General features: G+C 45.4%; 1 long non-coding RNA gene across 2 annotated transcripts; it reads left to right on the top strand.

Annotated features, from left to right (window-relative positions):
- Nucleotides 1-912: 912 nt before the first annotated feature.
- LOC138417220 (uncharacterized) lies at nt 913-19,766 on the top strand. Of its 2 annotated transcripts, XR_011248036.1 has the most exons (3): nt 913-1,276; nt 13,096-17,766; nt 17,860-19,766. It is a non-coding gene; the product is annotated as an uncharacterized lncRNA (long non-coding RNA). The 2 variants fall into 2 exon arrangements; XR_011248035.1 differs by having other exon boundaries at nt 13,096-19,766.
- The last annotated feature ends 1,037 nt before the right edge of the window (nt 19,767-20,803 follow it).

Consider the following 20,803-nt stretch of genomic DNA (forward strand, 5'->3'; position numbering starts at 1 on the left):
GAAAGAAAAACACCAATACAGTATACTAACATATATGGAATTTAGAAAGATGGCAATGACGACCCTGTATGCAAGACAGGAAAAAAGACACAGATGTGTATAACAGACTTTTGGATTCAGAGGGAGAGGGAGAGGGTGGGATGATTTGGGAGAATGGCATTCTAACATGTATACTATCATGTAAGAATCAAAAGGCCAGTCTATGCCTGACACAGGATACAGCATGCTTGGGGCTGGTGCATGGGGATGACCCGGAGAGATGTTATGGGGAGGGAGGTGGGAGGGGGGTTCATGTTTGGGAACGCATGTAAGAATGAAAGATTTTAAAATTAAAAAAATTAAAATTAAAAATTAAAAAAAAAAGTGAAGCCACAGCCTCCTCGGGGACACCCCAGACTTCCTGTGGTCCCATAGTAACCCATGGCATCACTCCCATCCTGCCACCCCTTTTAGAAGGAAGTTCAAGAAATTGTTTTCTTTTGAACAACAAAAAAAGTTGTTTCTAATGAGTGGCTCTGTAATTCTACTATAGCAGACCTCTGTGTGAAAAGGGCTTGAGAGAAGCTTTCATTGCCCGTGAGCATCGTCCCCTTCTACTGCTGATGCACCAGGCTCTGTTAGCTGCAAAGCAAACCCAGGCCCTGAGACGCTGATATTTGCAGGACAGTCAAGCACAGAAGCGACAAGACCAACCTCAGCTCAAACCCCCGCAGGAGGGTGAGCGGCTGGTGTATTTATGGGTTAGGGGATAAAGCAGCAGGGCAGGCTGAGTGTAGGGAGCGTGGGGAAAGGTGATCAGAAACAGGTGCAGCCTGTCCTGTGCAGTCGTGACTAAGCCTCCGACCTCTTCATGGAACATGGGCTCACAGGTGAAGGCGCTCAGCCAATCAGAGGGTGGAGTTTTCAGCCCTCTGACATCTGAAGGTCATTAAGGGGAGCTGGCACATGCCCAGTTGGTGGTCCTAGCCAATCTTAACTTATCCAATCCTAACCAGCTCAAACTAGGCACAGCAGACTCCAAGTTTCTGGAGAAAAAAAAAACTGGGCAAACATCTTATTAAGCTACATGCCGCTTGGAGGACATGCGTGTCCTTGATTAATGAAGGCAGATGAAGTGGATTTTGACTAATGATTTTCCATGGTCTCACCTCCAGAAATAGAGGTACAATGCTTCGCAGCACCCTTTAAGCTAAATGGGGCCAGGAGGCATGCCCTCGATGGTTGGTGTGAATGGAAGAGGCATCGTGGGTCACTTCACTGAAGCATTTCATGGCAGGTGAGTGAGCTCCAGGGCTCTCTGCCCTGCACCATGACGGGGGAGCCGGTGCTGCGAGATCCATACCACGGGTGGTGGGACACCGAGACAGAGTCCCCCCCTCAGCCTCTGCAATGGTTGAGTCTACTCAGGGACACTACCCTCGAGGGCCACCTGGACCTTCAATGAGCCTCACATGAGAAGAAAAATAAGCATCTAGGTTCATATACAACAAACACATTTTTGAATCAGTTACCACTGAGATTTGGGAGCATTTGTTGCTACGGTGTAATTTCAGCCCTCTATGTTTAATTAGGGGTTATCATGATGGGTGGAGGGCACTTGTCATGAAGAGCCTCAGCAAAACATTCTGGTTCTATTCGGAGTGTATGTCTAAGATCAATAAGATTAAAATGAAACGTTTTATTTTGTTTTTAAACACATCTTAGTGGAACTGAAGTGGAGACTACAGAGGCTGGTGAATGCCCTTTTTCCAATTCTTTGCTGGCACTACCACTAGTAAAGGATATTAAGACAAGAACTCAGGTGTTTGGGGATTTCTTAAGGGCCAACTCTTATTTCAACTTAATTAAGAAGCTCAGCTGAGAAGCATCAGGCTATTAAACAGAGGTTGACGGAGCCTTGGTTGACTCAGAATGCAGAGAGACAGTCTTCTTTGCTTCTATGAAAGCAAAGTAGGTTTGTGTTCCACTTGGGGACTAATCCATTCGTCACTGTGAAATCTCTGAGGACAGGCAGGTCCATTTCAAACCTAATTTGCAGTTGGCTTTTCATTTTAGTGGTTTTGGAATAGGATTCATCTGCCTATCCCCTAGCGTGTTTGGCTACCTCATGCAAATATTTAATACCCACTGCGAAATTTCAATAGAACACTAACAATTTGTTTTCCCTGCTTTCAGCCTCATTTGTCAAAGCTATTGACCCAGGTCCGTAAAGAAATGTCACTCTCACCCCCTTTGCAATGGTTTTATGCAAATAGCTTTCGAGACTTAATTCTGGGGAAATGTTTAGGGAGCAAGAAGATGGTGGGGAGAGAAGATAGACCAAAATGGCAGCTGCATAGAAAGATGGAGGGGAAAGAAGAGGGAAGTGGAGGAGAGATGGGGTCGTGGAGAGAAGGGAAGCAGGAAAGAAGGAACAGGTCAGTGCCAGGGGCACTAGACTTTCTATGCAACGCAGAGTTCCTTCCCTGGGCACCTCCCAGACCTGCCATGAGGACAGACATGAGACAATGATCCTAAAAGGGTCAAATACGACTCACAGAACTTCTGACGCTTACAGTTCGAACAGACAGAGAAGCCAGAAAAATAATCATGGGAGTAAGAGCAAAGATTGCCTGACAGAGGAAGGCGTACCTGGGGCTCCACCTTGCTCTCCAAGGGGTGTATATATGTGTGGGCATGGCAGTTCAGAAGCTTCTGACTATTTTTGCTGCCTGAACTGATCTGCCCAAGAACACTCTTGCTACGTTCTCAGCAAGCCTGTTGCCTTCTCCCATCCCCCTGCTTCATAATATTCCTTCTCGAATTTTGCAAAAGAAAGGCATGGTTTCAGCCATCCAAGCTCTTCCCCTGGGCCTTTACCTCCAGGTGTACACACCTCCTGGGCATTAAACCAAGGGGCAACTTAGCACGTTGGCTTCCGGGCCAGGGCCCCTCTCACCAACACTCCACCACGCTCTCTATCCATGTTTTGAAGAGATGCATTTCCAATATAAATATTCTTCTAACGTTTAAAAGTCATCACATTTTGCTTTTTATACTATTTTCATGAATTGAGTTCTTCTGATAATTCAATCCAAAATATTTTTAGGGACTTTTCTGGTGGTCCAGCGGTTAAGCCTTTGCCTTTTAAAGCAGGGGGTGCAGGTTCAACCCTTGGTCAGGGAGCTAAGACTCAACATGCCTCTTGGCTAAAAGAAACACAAAATACACAAAACAGAAGCAGTGAAAGTCGCTCAGTCATGTCTGACTCTTTGCGACCCCATGGACTGACTACACAGTCCATGGAATTCTCCAGGCCAGAATACTGGAGTGGGTAGCCATTCCCTTCTCCAGGGGATCTTCCCAACCCAGGGATCGAACCCAAGTCTCCCGCATTGCAGGCGGGTTCTTTACCAGCTGAACCACCAGGGAAGCCCTCAGGGAAAACAGAAGCAATATTGTAACAAATTCAATAAAGAGTTTAAAAAATGGTCCACATCAAAAAAATCTTATACATACACACACGTACACACACACCCTTAGGGACTTCTGTTCACAGTAAATTTTAAAATTCACGTATACATTTGAATCCCATAGGGGCAGAGACCTGTTTTACCTGAGCGACCACAAAGCACCCAGGCCACCTGCTTGTAGAGCCTCGTTTTTCAATATGCAGGTAGATCCCGACTTCCAGAAGCCACTGGAAACTTCCATATTTACAAACAGCTCTGTGGTCTCGATCAGGTCCCCTTAAAATGCAGCTATGTCACAGGATACCTTCTCACTGAAAAACAGTTTCATGGACTGCTTTCTGTTTCCATTCAGCCTGCAGTGCAGTCTCATCCATTTCATTAATCTCAGTTGTATTTGCATCTCACTGTTTCCTTTTTTCCAAAAGAGCTATTTCCTGGCTAAGGCCATTCATCTTTCAGGCTTCTCCAACTTCAAAGGCTGTGCTAAGTTGACTTAAACTACTCCATAATACTGAAAATCCCCCGAAAGACTACTTTATTATACGAAAATACCACAGAAGCCGCTGCTAGCCTTTGGGCTCAAGTTCATGTTTCTGGGATCATTTATTCCATTTAGTATCAGACTATGCTGTTAATCTGACCTCTTAAGTGTATATAGTATTTTACAAGGTCACCAGCACCTCTATAATACTGTCCCTCTTCCAAACAATAGCCAGGACCCAGGTCTTATCTTGGGAAAATAAAAACTAAAATGTCCTAACAATAGGCATCTAAATATGGAACACTGGTGAAAACAGTTATAGACTGTAAAGGTTAAAAGGAAATTAAAAAATCAACTACTCCATAATATTGCTGCCTCAGCATCCATTTCGTGAGGCCAGGAAGCCTACAGGGGCCTTGAATGGACACCAGCCTGCCTCAGGGGCTCCCATGCCCAGGACCAGGGGCGGTGGGAGGCCTCTTAGGACCCGGGTTGCAGAGCAGGAGGGGAGTGGGAGGCCTGTGAGCAAAGCTTCCACGGCGGCTCCCCTCACCAGCATTACTGCCTGAGGCATACCCAGCCCTCACCGCAACCCCCTTCCGCTCCCCCTGCCAAGCGCCAAGCCTCAAGCCCCACCCCCACCCTCCCGCTCCTCTCCACCATCCTGGTCTCCCAGGAGACCGGACCCTGGTGCCAAAAAGGTTGGCGACCGCTGCCCTACTTAAGAGCCCGCTGCGTCACAAGTAAACATTAAGTTCCTAATCTGACTCCCACAATGGCCTTTATGGTGAGCTCTTCCCCACAGCCCAGGGCCTTCCTCTCGTGTGCCTCCATCACCTCACAGCTCCAGAGCTTACCCAAACCCTTCTCTCTCTGCTTAAATTGACTAATCCAGCCTTAGTTCCGGGTGGACCCTAATAAAGGCACTTGGCCCAGGCCCTGCAGCACCCTCTCTGCCTGCACCCTGCCCTAACTTTCCCAGGGGCCCCTCCGGATGTGCCATGTACTGCCTCCAGGACCTGTGAGTAATAAGCCTTCCTATTTCACTTCCCCTGGCAGTCTTTTGTTGAATCTGTTTCATCCAATACGCTGGACTCTATTTAACAAATGTTCATTTAACAAAGTCGCAACAGAACGGAGGTTGGGTTTCTGTTCAGAGATGATTATTCACCAGGAATCTGAATTTTAGTCAATTATGTGGATGGGAGGAAAGTTTAGCCCTTCCTGGGTTCCAGACGTCGAGTGGTGGGCCAGCCTGAGTTACCAGCTAAAGTGGGTTGCCCTGCCCATCCGCTTTGCTGTGGGACAGTCCAATCCACGCCCCAGCAAAGCTACACGTCGCTGTATGTGATGAAGTGTGGTGGTCGTCAGGGCTATTTGCTAAATACACAAGGCCCTCCTTCCTTCTAGACAGCATTGTACTTCCCCACCACATTTGAAATTTGGTGCAGCCATGTGACTGGCTTTGCCTGTGACGTATGAGTAGGAGGGGAGTGTGTTATTCTTGAACCATTCCCTTAAGCCCCATTATCATCCGCTGGTCATAGTGGTGTAATAGAAACACCTGTCGAGCCGAAGGCTGGGCCCTTAGTGAAAACAATCTACAGAAATCCCTGCTGTGACAGAGCTGGAAACGCAGCATTCATGAGAATTAACTATTTCTTATTTCAAACAACTGAGATTTGTTATTGCAGCATACTAGGCCATTCTGACTGACACACAGTTATTTACTAGTTAAAGCTTCGTTTACGACTTGTTAAACCTGTAATGCATCTTATTTCGGTTTTACTGTTTAATCGCTAAGTTGGGTCAGATTCTTTTCAACCTCATGGACTGTAGCCCGTCAGGCTCCTCTGACAATGGGATTTCCCAGGCATGAACACTGGAGTGGGTTGCCATTTCCTTCTCCAGGGGATCTTCCCGACCCACAGATCGAAGCTGCATCTCCTGCGTGGCAGGTGGGTTCTTTACCACTGAGCCATCTGGGAAGCCCTTTATTTTGGTTACTGTGCTTTTTTTTCTCAGTCCTTTGCATGATTTGCATTTTTAAAATACATTTTAGAAAATTTATTTTTAAGTGGAGGATCATTGCTTTACAATGTTGTGTTGGTTTCTTCTGTACAACAATGTGAATGAGCCATAAGTATGCATGTATCCCCTCCCTCTTGAACCTCCCCCTCTTACCTCCCCACTACCCTAATCCCACCCCTCTAGGTTGTTATACAACACCAGGTTGAGCTCCCTGAGTTATACAGCAACTTCACATTAGCTATCTATTTTACATATGTTAATGTATGTATATTTCAATGCTACTGTCTCAATTCATGATCTGCATTTTAAATCTGCCTTTTGGAACCAGTTCTGCAAACTGCCAAGCTTGTATTTTGTCCTTGGTATATATATGACTTCAGAAAGGACCCAAGAGTTTACCACCATGATTTATTTTGCTGCCGGCCAAAACCCTTTGACCATGGAGTCTGTGCTCAGGGAACTAATCCTGGAGGCCATGACCTCTGTAACATTTCTCAGCAATTCCATTTTCTGCTTTGACCCAGGGTCAGAGACACTGGTCAATAAGCCAAACTGGTGTCCATCAAAATTTGATTTAAATAAGAAAGTAAACAGGAAGGTCTTTGCAAGAGAAATGTCATGTGCAGCTAATGGAGACCAGAGAACAAGATTCATCGGCCCTGGAAACTCGAGAAAACTGGTGAACCAGACCAAAGGGCATGGCCTGCAATCCAACTCAGCAATGACAGACCCAGATGCCATCCTGCATGGGTCCATTCACCTGGTGATTAGCGAACCCAAAAAGCTGGTGGGAACCTTCACTCCTTTAAGACAGCAACATAAATACCCAAACTCCAATTTAGATAATCATCCATTGCAGAACAATGAAAAAAACATCTCATCATGATTGAAACAATACTTTTCTCTCCATGCATGGAATTGTCTCCTCGTTTGTCTAAGGCCTTAGCAGATCAGAGACAGCATTCTTAAACTCTGAGTGATACCAGGGCACCTAATCCAACATCAAAGTCTTGAATGAGGTCAGCTTCTCCTGGAAAATTCTTGAGGGTATGTATCATCACATTTCATCAGTTCTGGCTTTAATTTTTCCTCTCAGTTTCTTAACTGTAGACCTAATTGAAACCACGCAAGGCTACTTGATCCCTCTATCTTAAAGGACAGAAGGACACCTTCTGGAGGATGAAGGGAGAGAAGTAACAGCTGGAAGACTCTTCTTGCAGAACCAGCTGAACCTAGAGACCGTGTGTGTGTGTGTGTGTGTGTGTGTTAGTTGCTCAATTGTGTCTGATTTTGTGTGATCCCATGGACTGTAGCCCGCCAGGCTCCTCTGTCCATGGAATTCTCCAGGCAAGAATACTGGAGTGGGTTGCCACGCCCTTCTCCAGGGCATCTTCCCTGAATCAGGGATCAAAACCCATGTCTCTTACATCTCTTGCATTGGCAGGCAGGATTTTTACTGCTGAGTCACCTGAGAAGCCCCTTGAGACCTAATAGCAATCAGCTATCCGATATGACATCAGAGACCCTCAACAACCCATTGTTGTGTGTTTGCAATCCCATTATAACTACAATAATTCCTCTACATATGAATCTCCAAGTTGCTGACTTTCAAAGATATGAACATGTATCTGGTTCCAGCAAGGAACCAGAACCTCTGCCATCAACATCAGCCATGAGTGGAGTTGTAGCTTGCCTTCCATCTCCTCTTGCTGACGATCCTTCAGCTCTACCCTCTCCCATCTCATTCCAGCTCATTCCTAGGTCTCATGAAGATGTCTCTGATAGGACACTCAGTGTGCTGTTACTAGGTCTGATCAACAGTGAAAGGGCTCTGGACTAACCAACCTGTCTGGCTCTGCTTCCTCCAGTCGGTAGCTCTTCTTGCCTGTTCGCTCAATGCCAGCGCCTGTGTGCCCAGCTGTGGTACTGCACTACTGTAGTTTTCAAGATATTGTACTGTAAGATTTAAAATGTTTATTTTTGTGTTATGGATCATTTGATCATTTGTGTGAGAAGTATTACAAACCTATTCTAGTACAGTCCTATATAGCTGATTGTGTGAGTTGGGTACCTAGTCCAACTTTGTTGGACTTAACAAATTGGACTTCAAATGTGCTCTCAGAACTGGTTCATATATAAGGAACTTACTGTACTTCTTCTTGGCTGAGACAGTGGACACTCCTTTTTTTCTTTTTTTTGGACACTCCTTTTTAAGCGTAAACATCATAAACCTGAAAAGACTGTATCAGTCAGGACACTTGGTTTCATACAACAGAAAACCTGAGTTAAATAAGTTAAAGGAATTTATAACATCAGATACTTAAGAAGCACAAGGAGTAGTTTGTCAGTTTCAGGCACAGCTGAGTTCAGATACTCAAATGACGCCATCCGGTCCTGACTAACGTCCTGATCTCTCACTTCCTGCTTTCCCTGTTAGGCCCATTCTTAGAGATTCTCCTGCCAAAGCTGCAGGACAGACTAAATCCAGCGGGAAAGGGTCACCGCCTCAGTTCCAGTAGCTATGACAACAGTCTTGTTGCATCTCATTGGTCCTGAGTTTATCACATGTCCACCCCTGAGCCAATCAGCATTGTCAGGAAAAGAAAGCCCTGAGGCCTTAGTCCCGGGAGGAGATCTGACGCTCATAGGTGGACCTGCCCGCTCTCCATCTCCAGGCCTGGACTAGCAGAATCCTAAATCCTCCTCCCTGTGGCTGTCGGGGGCAGGTGGTGATGGCCATCTCTTCCTCTCCTGCTCCCACCCTGCTGTGAGCCTGGAATTCCATCATCAGAGATTTCCTCCTTTTTGACTTTCTACCAGTCCCTTCTCCTTGGTCTGGTGGCTGGCGGAAGCATAACTGCCTACGTTGTAGCAGGGGCTTCTGGAAGGCAATGTGGGTCTATCTCCGCAGATGGAACAGAGGGCAGAGTTGGGGGAGTCAGGAGGAAGGAGAAAGCCTTGTACATTCGAGACACCACATGAGATTTCCTTTCTCCTGGCTCTCCTGGGGGCTTACCCAAGTCTATGCTGGGAGGGGTAGTGGGAATTAATGTCACCTCCTGTGACTATTCTTGGGGAGGGGCTGCCCCTGTTGACTGACCAATGGCTCTTTTGGAGACTTTCAGGATCCTCAGAGGGTCCTTGGAGGGCATAAGGTGAGGATAGGGGTGTGAAATGCACCCCTGCCATTCAGCCAGGGCAGCTCTGTGTTCAGTCTGTTTCTGAATGGAATTTTTATGTAGGGTTTCATTTGAAGAAACTCTTCACACCTAACAACTTTGAGAATAGCTGCTTCAGTCTAAGTTGGGATCACTTTATTTTAAAAACAGCCATTTTCAGCAGGACATTTCAAATGTTGTTCTAGTCAGGGTCACAGCCCACTGAAGCTGGCACCTGTATATTAGTTGTCTATTGCTATAGAACCAGTTGCCCCAAATTTTAGCCGCTTAAAGTCAGACATATTATCAACTATAGCTCTGTGAGTGGCGTAGCTGGACCCTCTGCCTCTGGACTTCTCATGTGCTACAGTCAGGGTGTCCGCTGGGCCTGGGGCTGGGAGATCTGCTTCCAAGCTGACTCAAGTGGTTGTTTTGTTCCTCACAGGCTGTTGTTGATCTGAGGGCCTCTGGTCTTTGCTGGCTGTTGGCTGAAGGCCTCCCTTGCTTCTTAACCCCATGAGCCTTCCCCAGAGGGAGCTCACAATATGGCTGTGGGCTTCCTCAGAGTGAGCAGCTGAAAGGGCTAAAGCATGTGAGAAAGGCTGAACCCACGGGGTTGAGTTTGTTCAACCCAAATTTCAGAAGTGACATCTATTACTTCTACTCTGTTCTACTTGTTAGAAACAAGTAATCAGGTCCAGCCCACTCTCAGGGAGGAAATCACGTGCGGACATTATACCAGGATGGGACCCATTTTAGAAGCTGCCCGACACACCGTGTCTGACAAAATGTGTAAGAGTTGTTAGACTCAATTGTGAATAATTAACAGATTGCATTTTCTTCCATTTCCCAATTTTAGGAGAGATTTCTCTCCTGGAAATAGCCCTTGTTCGCACAATGGTTGTGAACAGAAATTCTTTTGCTTTGCTGGCCTCAAACCCATCGAAAAATGTGATATTTCAGGGAAAGCGTTCCTCACTTGGTAGCTGAATTGTGTCTTTTTTTCCCCCTAACTCATGCTTTTATGGACTGTTGAAGAGGATGGGAAAATTGGATTGGGTTTTTTTTTTCCTGCCTTAAAGGGAAAAGTCTTGGCTAGAGTTGAGTGCCTTTTAATCCCCACTATGAGAAATCCGACATTCTCATTTTACTTTACACCCTCTCTAATCTTCCCACAGCCCAAGGTGGGGGTATGTCCATCCAGTACGCTACAATAATCCCACCCAGTAATAACAAAGGCATGCCTGAGGGCTCCAGTGGAGACTGAAATGTCCCAAGCCCATCTCTTTTCTAAGGCTGTGAAAAGTTGATCTGGGCATGGCCCCAAGAGTGAGTTCTCAGATTCCAAGTGGCATTGTCCCTGGCCCCTCACCGTGTGGGGTCGGGAGCTCTTGTTTGAGGGTGGGCTCCACCAGGTAAGCAGGAGAGGTGACCAGGCATCAGGCGTGGGGGTGGGGGTGGGAGGTGGTTCAGGATCCCTGAAGTAGTTCCTGACTAGGGCTGTTCTCTGCTTCTGGCAAAGACCAGGGCTCCATGGAGACAAGGAAATAGGCAGAGAAAATGACTCATCCTGGCTCAAAGCCCAGAAAACACAGGCTAATGGCTTCATGCAGACAAAAATAAGATTATAAGAGATTGGGTGCAGAGAAAGGCAACCTCAAATGGCACTTCTGTTTAATCCATCCTCTCAGAAACCCAATCTTTTGAGATCCAACATGTCGAAGAGAAAACCATCACATTAGTGATGTTGTCTTTAAGTCAGTCTTTTCCTTTCCACAGCTAGTGCTCTGCTACGGTAGACAGCACAAGCCCTCATTTGCTTTCTGGGTTCCCCTCCTCTTCCAACCCCACAGGAGGTTCACACTTCCTTAACTTGTAACGTCATATGGAGACAGATGATCTCACATGGGCAATGGAATCTGAGAGGAAGTGACTTACTGTTTGCAGGTAGAATCATTAAAGAACTGGTGTATGATTCCCTCTGGTCTCACGGGGGCCACGGGGATGGTGGGAACATAATAAGGTGGTGGAGCCTCTGTTGCCCTAGATCCATGAGAGGTAATAATAATAATAATAAACAGAGCCCCTCTACCAACCCTTTTATATAAAGAGAATTGGTTTTGTTGCCTGAAGCCAGGATGATGTCAGTGTTGATAATGCAACATCACCTTATCCATCCTAACTAGTAACTGCAACCTGAACCCCAATCAACTGCTTATAGAGGCGTTAAAAGCTTACAATTCCCCTTAAACATAGACACAAAGTAGGTCTGGTTCTCAGGCCCCTCCAGACAAAAACAGAGAGTGGCTAGAGACAAGACAGCAGCTGGCATCAGCCAACAGGAAACACTGCCCTCAAACTTGAACATAATGAAAAGGAAAGGACCCTTTAAACTCTCTGTCACCAGGAACAGACACTTTAATGGTTCTGTCAATGGAGATCCAAAGTTGAAAATAGCCAAGTGTACACCTTTCAAGGTCTATATTTCAAACGAAACAACAGGAGGAATGAACCTGTGGGACTAAGGTGCTTGGTGCCATTTGGGAATTATTTGAGCTAAATAATTACAGTCACACACATTGTGGGGTATATTTTTTCTTTAGATCTTTTAAGAAACAGGAAGGAGAAGGTAAGAGGAAAAATATATTCTACACAAGAGACTGGACAATTGATCATTAACCGCAGCCTCAGAAATCAAAGGAGTATAGATTGCTTTTGTTCCCATCACAAGTAAGCTCTGAATAAATGTGGGAAATTTCCAAAATTATGAAGCATTAAACTATGAACATGAACTCAGGGTAGTAGGCAAATGTTGTTTTTGCTCCCCAGCCTTCATTCACATGCCTTTCAATAAAATCATGTCCCCATTTATTTTCCTAGGAATCTATCCCAAGCCCATGCTGGAAAACATTGATTCTACCCTCAGCTCCAGGAATGAGTTGTTATGGGCTTAGTTCAGAAACCTATTTGATTCTGCCCAGACTCGTTGATCAGTTCAGAGAGGGACAGAAACCCGAGAGAGCTCCATAACGAATAGTCTTAGAATCCTGCTGGGTTATTAGAAGCTAATCTGTATTTTTCTCACTCGTGAATCTGCAGGTTAACTGAATGCATTTTGCTTCAGACTTCAGGTCAGGCTCAACTCCACGTCTTCATCCTGGGCTCCTAGGTTGCTCAGAGCCTGGCCTTCTCGCGCCCCTCCCCTAAGTGCATTCCACACAAGCTTATTTAAAGGGTCTTCTCTTGTCATATCCTGGCAACTCGCTCCAGTATTCTTGCCTGGAGAATCCCCACGGACAGAGGAGCCTGGCGGGCTGCACTCCATGGGGTTCCAAAGATTCGGACACCACTGAACAACTAAGCACAGCACAGCAGCATGTCATATCCACTCATGTTCTGTTAGTCAAGCCGCATGCTGCTGCTGCTGCTAAGTCACTTCAGTTGTGTCCGACTCTGTGCGACCCCAGAGACGGCAGCCCACCAGGCTCCACCGTCCCTGGGATTCTCCAGGCAAGACCACTGGAGTGGGTTGCCATTTCCTTCTCCAATGCATGAAAGTGAAAAGTGAAAGTGAAGTCGCTCAGTCATGTCCAACTCTTCGAGACCATGGACTGCAGTCTACCAGGCACCTCCATCCATGGGATTTTCCAGGCAAGAGTACTGGTGTGGGGTGCCATTGCCTTCTCCAAGTTAAGTCACATAGCCAAGGTCAAATTACCTCAAATGAGGCTGTACCTCTGCCCACTCTCCAGGGAAATACCAAGAGGCCCCATGATGGAAGGAAGGGACTGAGAAATGCTAACCCAACCTATAGCATCCACACAGCTCTGAACCACAGTGACAAAAGCATCGACTCTCTTTTCTGTTGAGTTGGGTCTTCATGTTACCTTTGAAGCAGAGAGTGCCAACCCAGACTCCCAGCTGGTCTCCGAGTTCCTGGCCATACTGACACGTATATTCATTTCTCTTTCAGAAGCACCTGGGAGACTCTCTAAGGGAAACCTCAGTTGGTGAAAGATGAGTGACAGGTGACAGCAGTGGAGAGGACGAAATTCTAGTACACAAGCCCTTCTCGGTTCTCAAAGTGGTATTCGGGCACTGGCTTTGAGCTGTGAGCATGAACATCAGAGAATTCAGCCTGAGGCCAAGGCCACCCTGAATTAAAGGACTTCCTGAATCAAAGACTTACAAAATAAAATGAGCTTCTATTCCTTCCAGACATCCACAGTCTCTAAAACACACAGTCCTCTTGTTCCCTTGTTGACACTATTAATTGATGTATAGACATGAGTCAGAGAGCTAAGCCATGCCTACGATTGGGAAGGACTTAAGAACTGTTATTAATTCTCTGGTCAATCCCTCAGAATATCTTAAATGTAAACAAAGCTGGTCCAGTTGACAACTATCAGCCAAGATCGTTTAGGGCCAGGCCTTCCACAACACAAGAGTTAGGGAAGCACCCACTAGGACTAGCCTGCCAGAGTTTAGCCCCATCTTCTCCTATCTTCTCCTCCTCCAGGCTGTGAGATCGTGGGCAGGTGATTTCATTTTTCTGAGCCTCAGCCTCCTCATCTGTAAAATGGGTCCATTGCCCTCATGTCATGTGACATGGCTAAAAGCACAGACTCTGGAGCCAGAGTCCCAGGGTTGGGACTGAAGTTCCTCTATATCCCAGCCACGTGACCTGGCTAAGTGACTTCAACTTTCCATTCCCTGGTTTCCTCATTTGTAAAATCCAGATGATAACAGCACCCACCTCACTGAGTTATTTTGAGGATTAACTGGGTTAATAAGTAGAAGTGCTCAGAAGAGTTTGTATCACATATTTATCACTCAATAGGTGTTGCTATTACTATTAATATTAGTGGTTGTAATAGTGGAGTTTTCCTTCCTCTTAAGAAAGCTTTGAATTAATCACAATATGATCATAAGTATAATGACAATTTCACATGGTTCAAACTAACAGCAGCCTTTGCTGAATGAACGTGTAGGTGCCTGACACTCTGCTAAGCCACTTATATGCCTTACCATACTCATTCGCAAATCTTTATGATGTGGAGGATAATGACGATGATGACAACTATGATGACTTATTCTCCATCAGAGATGGGAACTGTGAGACTCAGAGACACCAGGGAAAGGGACCAGGGTCACACAACAAATTGTGACAGAGCCAGGATTTCAACACAGGCCCCCTGGTTCCAGACCTCAAGTCGCCCTAATTCTGCTTTTTAGAACAGGAAAGATAAGAATGAACGTTTCTTCTTTCGGTAGTATTTATTAAGTCCCTCCCACGAGCCTAGTATACAACAAGGCAGAGAAGGCACACTCACCTGTCTCTCCATCCATCCGTCCATTCACTTTTCTGTCCATTCCTCATCATGCATCATTCCATCATCCATCCATCCGTACATAACACCTGATCGTTCTAGGATGTAATACCTCTACCACGCGCAGAGTCATGGGATGAACCATGGATCTGCCTTTTCACTAGAAACTGTGTCCAAACTCTAATCCTAATCCTTAGTCCACATGCCAGTTTGCTGCCCCCATCTTAAGATTCAGAACCATCTCCAGGATACAAACACCTCTGGACTCTCAGTTGGTCACTGGTTGGGAGTTTTGATGCATCTTGTTGCTGCCCAGGGGCTGACCGTGGCACAGCTGATCCATTAACAGGTTTCCCTGGCTCTGCTTCCAGACCAGTCAAGGTGTCTGCACATCTCAAGATATGGAGGGATGTAGGCTGGGTAGCTGAGCGTCATGATACTTACTTATCAGCCTCTAGCACTTTGTCAACTGTGTCTTCATTTTTTTAAATACCACGAGTTAATAGTTTCTTAAATTTTAAGATGTATTTGGTTTGAATTGGGCTACTGGGCTCGGAAATACACCTGTGCCAAATTTATCTTTCAAGAATATTTGAGTGGAACTTATCCTGTTAAAGTTGAATTTTGAAACAAAATATACATATTCAATTCTCTAAGGAGCTGTATGCTGAGGTTTGAAGAGGCGGGTTGAAAGAAAGAAAGTTTGACATCTAGCTTTGAATCTGTGATTGCCAATCTAGTTAATTAGCACTGTTCATTTAGATGTTTGGTTTAGTACAGGTGACTAAAAATACTTATTCATATTAATAGGAGTAAATTAGTATGCTAAGTAGTCACATTTCAAAAATTTTGGAAAATAAATATTTGGGTGGAAAACATAAAGGTTTTGATTTATAATTCAAGGTTTTCCACAGCATAGCTCTGGTGCTTTGTTCTTCTGTATTTATGAAGGTCCCTCTGTGTTTCTTAGGGATGAGATCACAAGTCTCTATAAGGCAGATCCCATTTATGCATTTCAAGGAGGGAAGGAAAAATAAGAGAAGTGAGACAGGGACATATTCAGCTGTTCGTTTTCTCTTAATGGAAGATAGCTGCTGCTGCTGCTGCTAAGTCGCTCCAGTCGTGTCCGACTCTGTGGACCCCATAGACGGCAGCCCACCAGGCTCCGCCATCCCTGGGATTCTCCAGGCAAGAACACTGGAGTGGGTTGCCATTTCCTTCTCCAGTGCATGAAAGTGAAAAGTGAAAGTGAAGTCGCTTAGTTGTGCCCGACTCTTAGCGACCCCATGGACTGCAGCCTACCAGGCTCCTCCATCCATGGAATTTTCCAGGCAAGAGTACTGGAGTGGGTTGCCATTGCCTTCTCCGATGGAAGATAGCACATTACAAAAAAAAAAAAAAGAGGAGGAGGAGAGGAAAAAATCAAAAGTTATTAGAGAAAATAGAGCAGAGACATGACTGATTAGGTTTGTGTCAGAGCTTGTTGGCCTGTCCAATATTCCTTCTTTTTAACTGAAGACTTATTTTTATTTCAAGTAGTAGTATTCCCAGCTAAAAATATTTGCCAGGTTACCTTTCATCCTGGGTATACAGATCTAGCCAGTGGTTACTAAACATGTTACAAGGTGGTACCTCTAGGAAAATCCTTGAAAGGGAGCTAACTCAGCAGACATTGCTATTGTTTGTCTTCCAAAATTTGGTCTTATTGGCTGGAACTCTGGCAGCCACCTTGAGGCCATGGGGACAGGACTCACCCTAAAGATAGAGCAATAGAAAACCATAAGAGCTTAGCCATGGAGCCATCATAACATTCCAGGACTGCATCCCTCTAGAGTTGTTTGACATGAGGAAAAATAAACCCCCAAGTTATCAGACTTGGGAGAGAGCATCTCTGTAACCTGTATTCAAAGCAGACTTTGAGAAACTCTGTCTCTATTTTTCAACCACCCTTAACAAACCACTCCCTATGGTGACAGTGTGTTTTTCTCTTTCCAAGTGAACTCTTTTTTGAACTGAAATGACAGGTATTCATGCTACTTTTCTCAGCTGCGTGGAAAATGTCAAATTATAATGTATAATTTTCATTTCACCATCCTAACAAATCCTTTGTTGAAGGCAGTAACTAAAGAGCTCATTGCAGAAGTAATTTCCTGATCATCAAATTTTTGAATAGATATATATTTTAATTTGCTACCCCTGCTGGGATGCCTGTTGGCATCTGTGCTAAATCTTGGTGATGTTCACTGTTAATTTTCAAAGACTGATACAAGTCAGCCCTCAGATAACCTTCATATGCATTTGTTAAGAGGCATCATAGAATCAGGAAATCAAGAGCCAGAAGGAACTTTAATTAAAGTTGAGATTTGCTTATATAGCAAGGATAAGATTTATAGAAGTCATCAGGTGTCAAGGCACATTAAAGCCTTGTTTGGTCCTAGGAAAGACTTTACATATTCCAGAATTTTCCCCAGGGTGGGAGGTGAGTTTCCTGCCCATCTACTCAAATCTGATCTAAGCATCTCTGAGATTCCATTCCTCCCACTTAATTCAGTTTGGATTAGCCATGGGTATAACCAGTGATCTAATCAGAATTAATCCCAGGTCTTTGGTGGAAGCTGCTGGAGATCTGGCCCCCATTCCTTTTGTCTGAGAATCTCTATGGATGCTAGGATGCAGGCACTGTGGACCAGCAGGTCCCTGAACCAAGATGTCCTAATGCCCTAGTGTGAGTGCTGGATCTGGCTATATAACTGACGCCTGCCTAAAATAACCATGTAACTTACTGTCCAAACCAAGACACTTCTGTAGATAAAGGGGAACGTTCTTTATAACTATTACAATTACTAACTAGCAGGTATAAACCAGGGCTGTCCTGGGTAAACTCTTGACTGACCTCTCAATTCATGAGACAAGAAATCATGTTCTTGTTAAAGCCACTCTATACCCTCACAACAGTGTCTTAAGTCAGCCAGAGAGTTGTTCTGTGCCTCACCGATAGGTTGACAAAAGAATTTGTTATTCAAGCTGGGTCACTTTGGAGAGTGAACGAGGCTGCTATTAATAAACCAAGGAGGCAAACAGGCGTGCATAGGGACGTCCTCACTCAGATCAGGACATAAGCTCACACTTGGGACCCAGCATCCTGAGCGCTAGACCCGCGCTGGACACAGAGGATTCCAGGATGAATAAGACGTGAAGCACGGGGCCACGCGCTCTGCCTTGGAGACAGAAGCACCTGATACCACAGTGGCAGCGGCCGATGCTGCGGGAGCGACCTCAGGCGAAACCTGTCAGCCCAGCTGCCCCTTTGAACTGTGAGCACGTTTTCCCTGTTTGGTTTTGTTCAGTAAAACCCGGCGATGACGGATTGCTGAGCACAACTGACTTGACCTCTTCCCTTCCTCCAGCATTTCCTGAAAAACTCCAGCACTTCAAGGAAAAGCGGCAGGCCATCTGTGGTTTGATGTTTTGAGCTACTTTCTGTCCCTCGATGGTGAGAATTTCAGTCCGGGGGGCTTAGAGATGGAAAGCCTTCATCTTCAGGTCAAGAAAACGGCGAGGATGGAATAAAGAGAAGGCTCAGCCTCCCCCTCCTCCTCTCCCATCCCCTCCACCCTGGATGGGGGTGGGAGTAGGGGTGGGTCCGGATTCCCCCTACCCCTGCCCCCACACCGGGCTCAGTGACTTTCCTTCTGAAACTGAAACATTAATATGACTTTCCTCTGCAGAGTCTTCAATGAAGTTGGGTGGGATTTATTATCTGGTGCAGTGTCTATCGTGAAGTCGTTGCCACATGATCCCAGGGCTGTTGGACCAGGCTGCAGGGAAGGATGAGGGGTCAATTGTGGGCATCTCCAGGAGGATCAGGATGGTCACATCATCTTTTGCTTCCTGATTGACAGACACACTGGGGCTTCATCCATCCTGCCCTCCATGACCCTGGCTATATTTTGGGTACTAACACCACCCTGGACTGCCAAAATAGAAAGGACCCTTTTATAAGCCATCCACGTATGTTGTTTCCAGGCAATATATTCAGATGGCGTAAACATCAAACTAACATAAAAAGGTACTCATTTAATGGGCTCATTCCGCTCTGAGTACCCCATTCTGCTCAAAGACAATTCCTGTCCCGGCTTCCAATGAAGCTTTCAGTGCTTCTTCATGCGAACATGAGCAATATAAACATAGATAGTCCCACATGCTTTCCTGTTATACACAAAAGCACCATTTTTTTGTATATTGCTATGCATCTTGCTTCTTACCATTTACAAGACTGTATATCCAAAATGTTATACCATGATCCTATATCTTTATTTTAACCCTTCCATGTTTCAGTACATGGACAGTTCATAGTTTTTGTTTGTTTAGCTTTTTGTTTTGAACCAGTTTCCTGTAGTGACAAGTTTCTCTTGGTGCCTATGTTCAGTTCTCAAAAACAATACTGTGATTTGTAACCTTGATCATAAGTTGTTGCTCAGTCACTCAGTTGTGTGTGACTCACTCTCTGTGACCCCATGGACTGCTGCACGCCAGGCTTCCCTGGAGTTTGCTCAGACTCATGTCCACTGAGTCAATGATGCCATCCAACCATCTTATCCCCCCTGCCATACCCTTCTCCTCCTGCCCTCAATCTTTCCCGTCATCAGGGTCTTTTCAAATGAGTCAGTTCTTTGCATCAAGTGGCCAAATTATAGGAGCTTCAGTTTTAGCATCAGTCCTTCCAACGAGTATTCAGGGTTGATTTCTATTAGGATTGACTGGTTTGATCTCCTTGCTGCCCAAGGAACTCTCAAGAGTCTTCTCCAGTACCACAGTTCAAAAGCATCAATTCTTTGGTGCTCAGCCTTCTTTATGGTCCAACTCTCACATCTGTACATGACTACTGGAAAAAAACATAGCTTTGAGTAGATGGACCTTTGTCAGCAAAGTGATTTGTTTGCTTTTTAATACACTGTCATAGCTTTTCTTCCAAGAAACAAGCGTCTTTTAAGTGTCTTTTAAGCAATCTTTTAATTTCATGGACACAAATACTTACAACTTAAACCCCTAGAGGTCAAATTGACTGGATCAAAGAGCAAGCGTATTTGTCAATTTTGTAGATGTTATCAAAATGTCGTCAACAGAGTGTTACCATCTCATCCCCACCCACCACATTTGTGAGTGCCTGTTTACCGACAGCTTCATCAACATGGAACATTACCAAACTTTTGGATTTTTGCCATAAGGGAAGAGAGAAATGATATCCCATTCTACTTTGTCACGGTCAAAACTATCTGTATTAAAAAGTCATCTGTGTGTGCTGTGTAAGTCACTTCAAGTCTTGTCCAAGTCTTTGTAACGCTATGGACCGTAGCTCGCCAGGCTCCTCTGTCCATGAGATTCTCCAGGCAAGAATACTGGAGTGGGTTGCTGTACCCTCCTCCAGGGGATCTTTCCGACTCAGGGACCGAACCCACGTCTCTTACGTCTTTACCACTAGCACCACGTGGGAAGCCCAAAAAGTCATCTAGGAGGCTCTACATCACTTGGCATCCCTGGTCACACTCAGAGAGGAGGACGACAGTGCTGACCCCTCTGGATCTGCCACTGGACACTCCCTAGGACAGCAAGGACCGTGACTGATGTGAATCAGTGGGGCCATCTCAGGGCTGTGGGGGGGGCCCTGGAGTTCTGCTTGGTTTTATTGTAGTGGTGGTTTGGTTTGTTTGGGGAAGATACAAACACGTGCCAAAGGCCACACTGATGCTGGCATCTTTTCTAAAGCTCGCCTCTTGACAGAAAGCAGAGGTCCAGCCTCCGCCCTTCCTAAGCGGGCCACGCTATATGTCAAGTTACCAAGGGGACTTGATGAACTGGGACATGGCTCGTCATCCAACAGTGAGTGGCTGTGTTTCCTCTCCCCAGGAGAATATTGGATTTCATACCGATAACCTAAACGAGAGAAAGGCACGTACCTAACAGCTAATAGCTACAGAACACGTGTTTCTGTTCAATTTTTGCCCTTTTATCACTCTGACGTGGTGATCCTTTCTGCTCCGTAACAGCCAGATCCCATTAATCTGTCTTCCACCTAAGTCCAGTTGAAATCTCTTAGGCAGACCTGTTCCTGGCCTACTTGTGTCCCTGTCTACAAATCACTGCAGCTGATTCACTTGCACTGCAGGATTTTTTTTTTCTTTTTTGGTGGGGGGGTGGGGAATCAATAGCTGAAAAAACTCTGATGATGTGAAAAGAGATATCATATTATTTTTCATGTTGTTTTAAATAAAAGATGACAATTTGGGGTCCCCTTGGGACAACATGCCCAGGTATCCTGCATTGCAGGCAGATTCTTTACCATCTGAGCCA

Source organism: Ovis canadensis, chromosome 13 (genome assembly GCF_042477335.2).
Source record: "Ovis canadensis isolate MfBH-ARS-UI-01 breed Bighorn chromosome 13, ARS-UI_OviCan_v2, whole genome shotgun sequence".
NCBI classification, from domain to species: Eukaryota; Metazoa; Chordata; class Mammalia; order Artiodactyla; family Bovidae; genus Ovis; species Ovis canadensis.